General features: G+C 28.4%; 1 protein-coding gene across 1 annotated transcript in view; it reads right to left on the bottom strand.

Moving 5' to 3' along the window:
* The window catches only part of LOC103576034 (phenoloxidase-activating factor 2), a 329,955-nt gene extending 326,421 nt beyond the window's left edge, over window positions 1-3,534 (bottom strand). Inside the window, exon 1 of the mRNA XM_053742063.1 lies at window positions 3,420-3,534. The gene's annotated coding sequence lies outside the window, so the exon portion shown is untranslated. The remainder of the gene's footprint in view (window positions 1-3,419) is intronic.
* Between the last annotated feature and the right edge of the window lie 3,550 nt (window positions 3,535-7,084).

Raw genomic sequence — 7,084 nt, forward strand, 5'->3', positions numbered from 1 at the left:
AAAGTCATTTATTCCTCATAGTAGAACAATAAAGATCTACTTCTTTAACGACGTTAAACTTGATAATTTAATATTTTAAGACAAATTTTTTTATTCAATAATAATTATGACATATCTAAGAAAAATTAAGAAAAAGTGGTTAAATTAATTGCATGTTGAACTTTAAACTCGAATAACTTTTAAAGGAGTAGACTTAGAGAAAAAACATAAGATACAATTTATTTCGAGCGTTCAATTTCCTTCAAAAATAAGTATCTTTCACCCCGATATGTTAATTCCAAAATGAGTTGTAAAATTCCAAAGTTAAAAAATTTCTTTTTTCATGTTATTTAAACGTAAAATAGGAATTAACGATGAGCGACCTTTTAAAATTGATATGAAGAGCTCAAGTTTTCACAGGCTTCTTCTTGCATGACTAGAAAGATATTTCACTGCGGGTTTTGAAAAAAAAAAAAAATAGTCGTTTTTTTTTAACCGATCTAATATATATATATATATACATATATATATATATATATATATATATATATATATATATTTATTTATTTATTAGGGTGCTTCTTTCGAAACGAACATTATTTTTTTGTAGCGGACACAAGAAAATTTTGTCGTTTATGTTGAAAAAAAAATTTCCGGAAAATTTCAGCTCTTAATTTTAATTTTAAGTACTTCCTCTCAAGCATTAAAGTTTTTCTATTACAAAAGCATGTAAATCGGATAACTTTTTTTTTAAAATTACTAGAACTGAGCCTGATTTTAAGCTATCGTTTTGAAACCAGTTTTTATTTATAGAGTATTTCTTGTTTTTTTAAAGTGGGCAGAACGGTTTTGCTCTCACTTGACCGATGTCGATTGTATCAGCTCCGAAAGTCAATTTTTCACTTTTTTCATTCATTTTTGACAATGGTGAAAAAACGGCTCATCTTACAAAAAATATGGGTGTAACCAATCTTTTGGAATTTTTATCCTCTACAAAGTTGCTCATTATACTTATATTGCTAAAATGAACTGTTCATGAAATACATGTATTTTAACATTTTACAGTAAAAAAATTGTAAGCTAACTACAGTACTAATCTTTTTTACTGTAAAATATTGAAATGCATGTATTTCATAAACAGTGCACTTTAGCAATATATGTGTAATAAGTTACTTTGTAGAGGTTAAAATTTCCTGAAAGATTGGTTCTATGCATATTTTTCGTAAAATGAGCCGTTTCTTCACTATTATCAAAAAGGAATGAAGATAGTGAAAAATTTACTTTCGGAGCTGATACAATCAACATGGATAGAGTTTGAGCACAACAGTTCGATACACTTTTAAAAAGCAACAAATACTTTACAATTAAAAACAATAGCTTAAAATCGGGCTCAGTTATAGTAATTAAAAAAAAAAGTTATTCGATTTACATGCTTTTTAAAAAGGAAAACTGATGCTCGAGAGGAAGTATCTAAAATTAAAATCAAGAGCTGAAATTTTTTTCATCATAAACAACAAAATTTTTTTGTGTCCACTAAAAAAAAAAAATAATGTTCGTTTCAAAAGAAGCACCCTAATATTTATATAATATATACACTTATCCAAAAAATTAAAGGAACAAGAAAATTTTATGAATTTGTTAGCGATTTTTGGAAGGCCGTATTTTCGTGAAAAATTATGGTATCGAAAAAATAACAAAAGTAAATTGAAGCTTGAAATTTCTAGTTTGAAGATTTACTTGCAAAATAATTTTTTGAGCAACGATTTTTGCGGAATCATAAGAAATATCTCGAGATAAAAGTTTCCTACATTTTTTGGTTTTGTTTTTTGGGTCTATGGGGCCGGGAAAATTTTTTCAGAAAAATAAAGTCATGGGTCGTTTAGGAAAGTTATTCTGCTACAATTTGCTTTTTTTTAGTTTCTTTGTACGACAATTTGCTGCTGAGATATCAGTCTTCAAATGGAAAAGGATCTTTTTGTCTTTGGTTATCGAAATATCAGCAACTAATCGTCGCGCAGTCATTCTGAGGGCAGCTTTAGAAACTTGAGTGAATCCCCCACAAGCTTCATTGTCGATTTTAAAAAAAAAATTTTTTTTCATCCTTAATATTAATTTGAAAACCGTAAAAAGAATAGACTTTTTATAGTTTTTTAGATAATCAACCACTGCTTCAAGGGTATTGATGAAAAAAGTAATGTTTCCAGGTGATTTAACAGCTTAATGTATCCCCAAAAGCCCTGGAAATTTTCAAATCGATCCATTGAACTTTTTGTCTGGGACGATTGCTTAAAGTAAAGTTTTACAATACAATTAAATGAACAAGTTTTGTTTCTTAATTTGTGTAATCATTACCAAAATGAAAAAATGAATTTTTTTCGGATTTTCTTTCGTTTTTGCATTAGTTATTCAGTAAATGTAAGGTAAAGAGAAAAAAAAAAAACTCGAAAAACGAAATAAGAATTTTTTTCTTTTTCTTTTATTGCGTTTTACTCGGGTTTTTTTTCGTTTTTCGGATTTTTTTTTCTCCTTACCTTGCGTTTACTTAAAAACTAATCCAAAAATGAAAGGAACAAAACTTGTTCCTTTAATTGTTTTGTAAAACTTTAAGCAATCGCCCCGGACAAACGGTTCAGTGGATCGATTCAAAAATTTCCCGGGTTTTTACGGGTACATTAAACTGTAAAATTATTTGGCAACACTACCTTTTCCATCAATATTCTTTAAGCAGCACTTGACTGACTAAAAAACTATAGAAAGTCCATTTTTGGAGGTTTTTCAAATTGATATTAAGGATGAAGAAATTTTTTTTTTTCTTTAAATCGCAAATGAAGCTTGTGGAGGATTTACTTAAGTTTCTAAATCTGCTCTCAAAATGAATGAGTCACAATTAGTTGCTGAGATTTCGATAATCAAATACAAAAAGATCCTTTTTCATTTGAAGGCTAATATCTCAGCAGCAAATTGACGTGCAAAGAAACAAAAAAAGCAAATTGTAGCTGAATAATTTTTCTAAACGAGCCATGACTTTATTTTTCTGAAAAAACTTTCCCGGTCCCGTAGACCCAAAAAACAAAACCAAAAAATTTAGAAAAATTTTGTCTTGAGCTATTTCTTATGATTCCGCATAAACCGTGACTCAAAAAATTATTTTGCTGGGAGACCTTCAAGCTAAAGATTTCAAGCTTTAATTTGCATTTTTATTTTTTCGATACAATCATTTTTCACAAAATACAGCCTTCCAAAGAATCGTCAATAAATTTATAAAATTTTCTTGTTCCTTTAATTTTTTGGATACGTGTATATAATATATATATATTTAAGATATATTTTGGAAAAATTTTATGGTGGGTCTTTCATGATGGTGATTGTAATAGAATTTCTTGAGATATCTATCTAAAATCGATAAAATATGTTTAATAAATGATCGTTAATTTACTTACGTTTGAAAACAGTATATGATGGAATAAAATTCTGTAATATGAATTATTCTATTCAAGTAATTAAGTTGTTTGCTTGACGAATGACTTGTGCAGTTCAACTAACGTACTACGAGAATCATAAAAAAATGGAATAATCAAGATGACCCTGACCGTTGGCACATGATTTCCAATACGTCTGGTTTATCCCTACTACTTTTCACTTACATGGATTTCACTTCATCTATGCTTGTGCGATCATATTGTTCACAGATAATGGAATATATCGTGACAATAACTAGCAATATTTTTAAAAAAACTCAAGTTTAGATCAAAATTTTTTCGTTGACGAAATAAGAACTTTCTGTCTGAATTAAATGACTCGTTATGTTTTCATGGCGAGAATCAAACTCGTATCAACCAAATAACAGATTTCATTTATAAAACAGTGCGCCAAGTACGCGACTATCGTAATAAAAATTTCTTGAATTAAAATGAGTACCAAGTGTCTGAACGACACAAGAAAAAAATCAACTTTTTGTGCAATTTAAAACATTAATTGCGCTCGGATACGATTTTTTTATAATGCACTTATTTCAACAATTAAAAAAACAGAAAAATTTTAGAAATTTTTTATTTATTTTTGTAAGGCTGTAACTTTACGAAAAATAATCGTATCGAGATTAAAAAAAAAGCATTTTATAGAATGAGATCTCTAGTTTAAGTGCGTTTTGATCAAAAATTTTTTAGAGCTACAGCTATTGCGCAAACGAGACAATGCCCCGTATGAAAAAAACTTGTTCCAGAAACGTTCCAAAAACGTTAATGGAAGTGAACGTTCAGAAAATGAGACAATTGGAAACAAAACTTAACATTTTTGGAAAATTGAAAAAATTAGAACTATGACAAATTTTAAACAACGGCGTTTTTTTCTTGCAAGATTTTCATATTTTTTGAGCGAAAGTATTTTAAATTGACAATTTTATGCTTTTAAAAAATCTTAAAAAAAATATACTTACTTGAGGAATATAAAGATTAAAATGTCAATATATTAACTCATACTAGAATTATGTAGATCTGAGTCTGAAAAATTTTTGTTTTTATATTTTTTTTGTGATTTTAAAATTAAAAATTTGAGAATCTTATCAGAGTTAAATCTGTTCAAGATATTCTGTCTTGTTGGAACATAGTTCAAAAAATTAGTGATTGGAACTAATCATGAACATTTGTTTACTCTTATTAGATCTTTTCGGCAAATTTGGGGTTTAGTATTATCTTGTTACTTGTTCAGAGAATGTTCAGCAAAAAAGTTTTTCGAACCAATTATAAACATTTTTTGACTCTTATTAGGAGTTTTCAATAAGCTTTGGTTTTTTATATTATTTTCTTATTTGATCCTTGATCAGAAATTCATAAAAAAAAAAAAGTTATTGGAACTAAATATGAACATTTTTTTACTCTTATTAGATCTTTTCTGGAAGTTTAGGGTTTTATATTATCGTGCTACTTGTTCAGAAAATGTTCAGAAAAAAAGTTTTTACAACGAATTATGAGCATTTTTTGACTCTTATAAGAACTTTTTGGAAAATTCGGGGTTTTATATTCTCTGGCTACTTACTTTGAAAATGTTCAGAAAAAAAGTTTTTAGAACCAATCATGAACATTTTTAACTTCCCGCTAAGAAAATTGCAAACTTTCAAAAAAAGGAAAGTTATTGGTTTCGGTTAATTTTAACTAACTTAATTAATGTATTAACTAACTTAATTAATTAATTTCCAGTTAATGTTAACTGGACATCCATGAGATGATGATGAGTTATAATTATATTTTTATAAAGCTCCACCTGTAACTAACAGCGACGAGGTATCCATGAGATGCTAATGAGTTACGGTTACGTTATTATGTAGCGCCATCTGTAACCATTAGCGATAAAATAACCATGAGATGCTGATGAGTTACAGTTATATTTTTATGTAGCGTCATCTGTAAGTATTAGTGGCGAGGTAACTATGAGATCTTGATTTGGTAAAATTTATTTTTTGTACCGCTCTATCTGTAACTAATTTTTGTTGGGCAACCATAAGATACTAGTGAGTTGCAATTATATTTTTATGTTGTGCCGTCTACACTTATTTGAGGTTAGGTTGATTTATTACTTCCTAGTGAACACAATTATATCAAATTGACGTCAGAATGATGTCAGCTACGTCATGATTTACGTAAAATGTGAGTCATGTATGACTCATAATTTCCCACTTCTCGACGTAAGATTTTAACGTAAGATAGATGACGTAATTATGCCCTCCGATTGAGATCATCATGACTTAACTGACGTCAGATTGACATAACTCTGATGTCATAATAGAGGAGTAATGTTGCTACCAAATTCTTACAAAAATATGATGTCCAGCTGACGTACTTGTCATTTAGTTGATGTCAAGGTGACATAAATTTGATCTAAAAATAGTGATGTAAGGTTGCGTCCAAATGCTTACAAAAATATGACGTCCAGCTGACGTACTTGTCATTTATAGCTAACATCTTGATGACATAACTCTGATGTCATAGTGATGAAAATGGAAAGACGTCTATTGGACAGGTTCCAATTGGAAAAGTAACCGATAGGACATATTTCAATAACTCAGATCCCTATTACCTGAATTACTAATTACTAATAATCCCGATGACCCAAATTTTCAATCACCTGAAATCCCGATCACTAGTAATTTCAATTACCAATACTACCAATTACCCGAATTTCCAATAATCTAAAATTTCGATAGCTTAATTTTTCGTTAACCAGAAACATTGATGACAAGACATTCCGATTGGACAGGTTTGTAAGTTCAAAATCGATTTCTTTGTTACATAACAAAGAAATCCATTTTGAGCTTTGTTATATAACAAAGAAATTAACTTTGAGCTTACGAAACCTGTCCAATCGGAATGTCTTGTCATCAATGTTTCTGGTTAACGAAAAATTAAGCTATCGAAATTTTGAATTATTGGAAATTTGGGTAAGTAGTAGTGTTGGTAATTGAAATTACGAGTGATCGGGATTTTAGGTGATTGGAAATTTTGGTCATCGGAATTATTAGTTATTGGTAACTCATGTAATAGGGATCTGAGTTATTGGAATATGTTCTATCGGTTACTGCTCCAATTGGAACCTGTCCAATAGACGTCTTCCCACAAAAATAAGTACTATTTATTCCTATCATATTAAATGATTACAATAATGTGACATTCAACTGATATAAGAAATAATTCAGATAATTAGAAAATTTACCTGCAATTAGTAGTTGTAGAAATATGAGTTCAAAAATTAAACAATATATAACCCGAAATGAAAAATTTATTTAATTTTATTTTTAATCGTACTGCACTTTTTTTTAAACTTGAGTTTAAATAATGGCAAATAAAAATTATAAGTCGTTTTTATAACAAATTAAAAATGACAACAAATAAAAAAAAATACAGACTTCTAATATCATTATGTTCTACTTCAGTATACATAATTAAAAAGTCTAAAATTGTGTACTTTTTTTTTAAGTATTGATAAACACACGAAGCTTAAATTTAAAAATAATATTGCATTCTCAATATCAACTTATATTGAGTAAGGAGAATAATAATTATTAATTTTTTTTTTCACCACTACAAAAAACTTAAAAAGTGAAAATGACAAT

The sequence above is a fragment of the Microplitis demolitor genome, chromosome 9 (assembly GCF_026212275.2).
Source record: "Microplitis demolitor isolate Queensland-Clemson2020A chromosome 9, iyMicDemo2.1a, whole genome shotgun sequence".
NCBI classification, from domain to species: Eukaryota; Metazoa; Arthropoda; class Insecta; order Hymenoptera; family Braconidae; genus Microplitis; species Microplitis demolitor.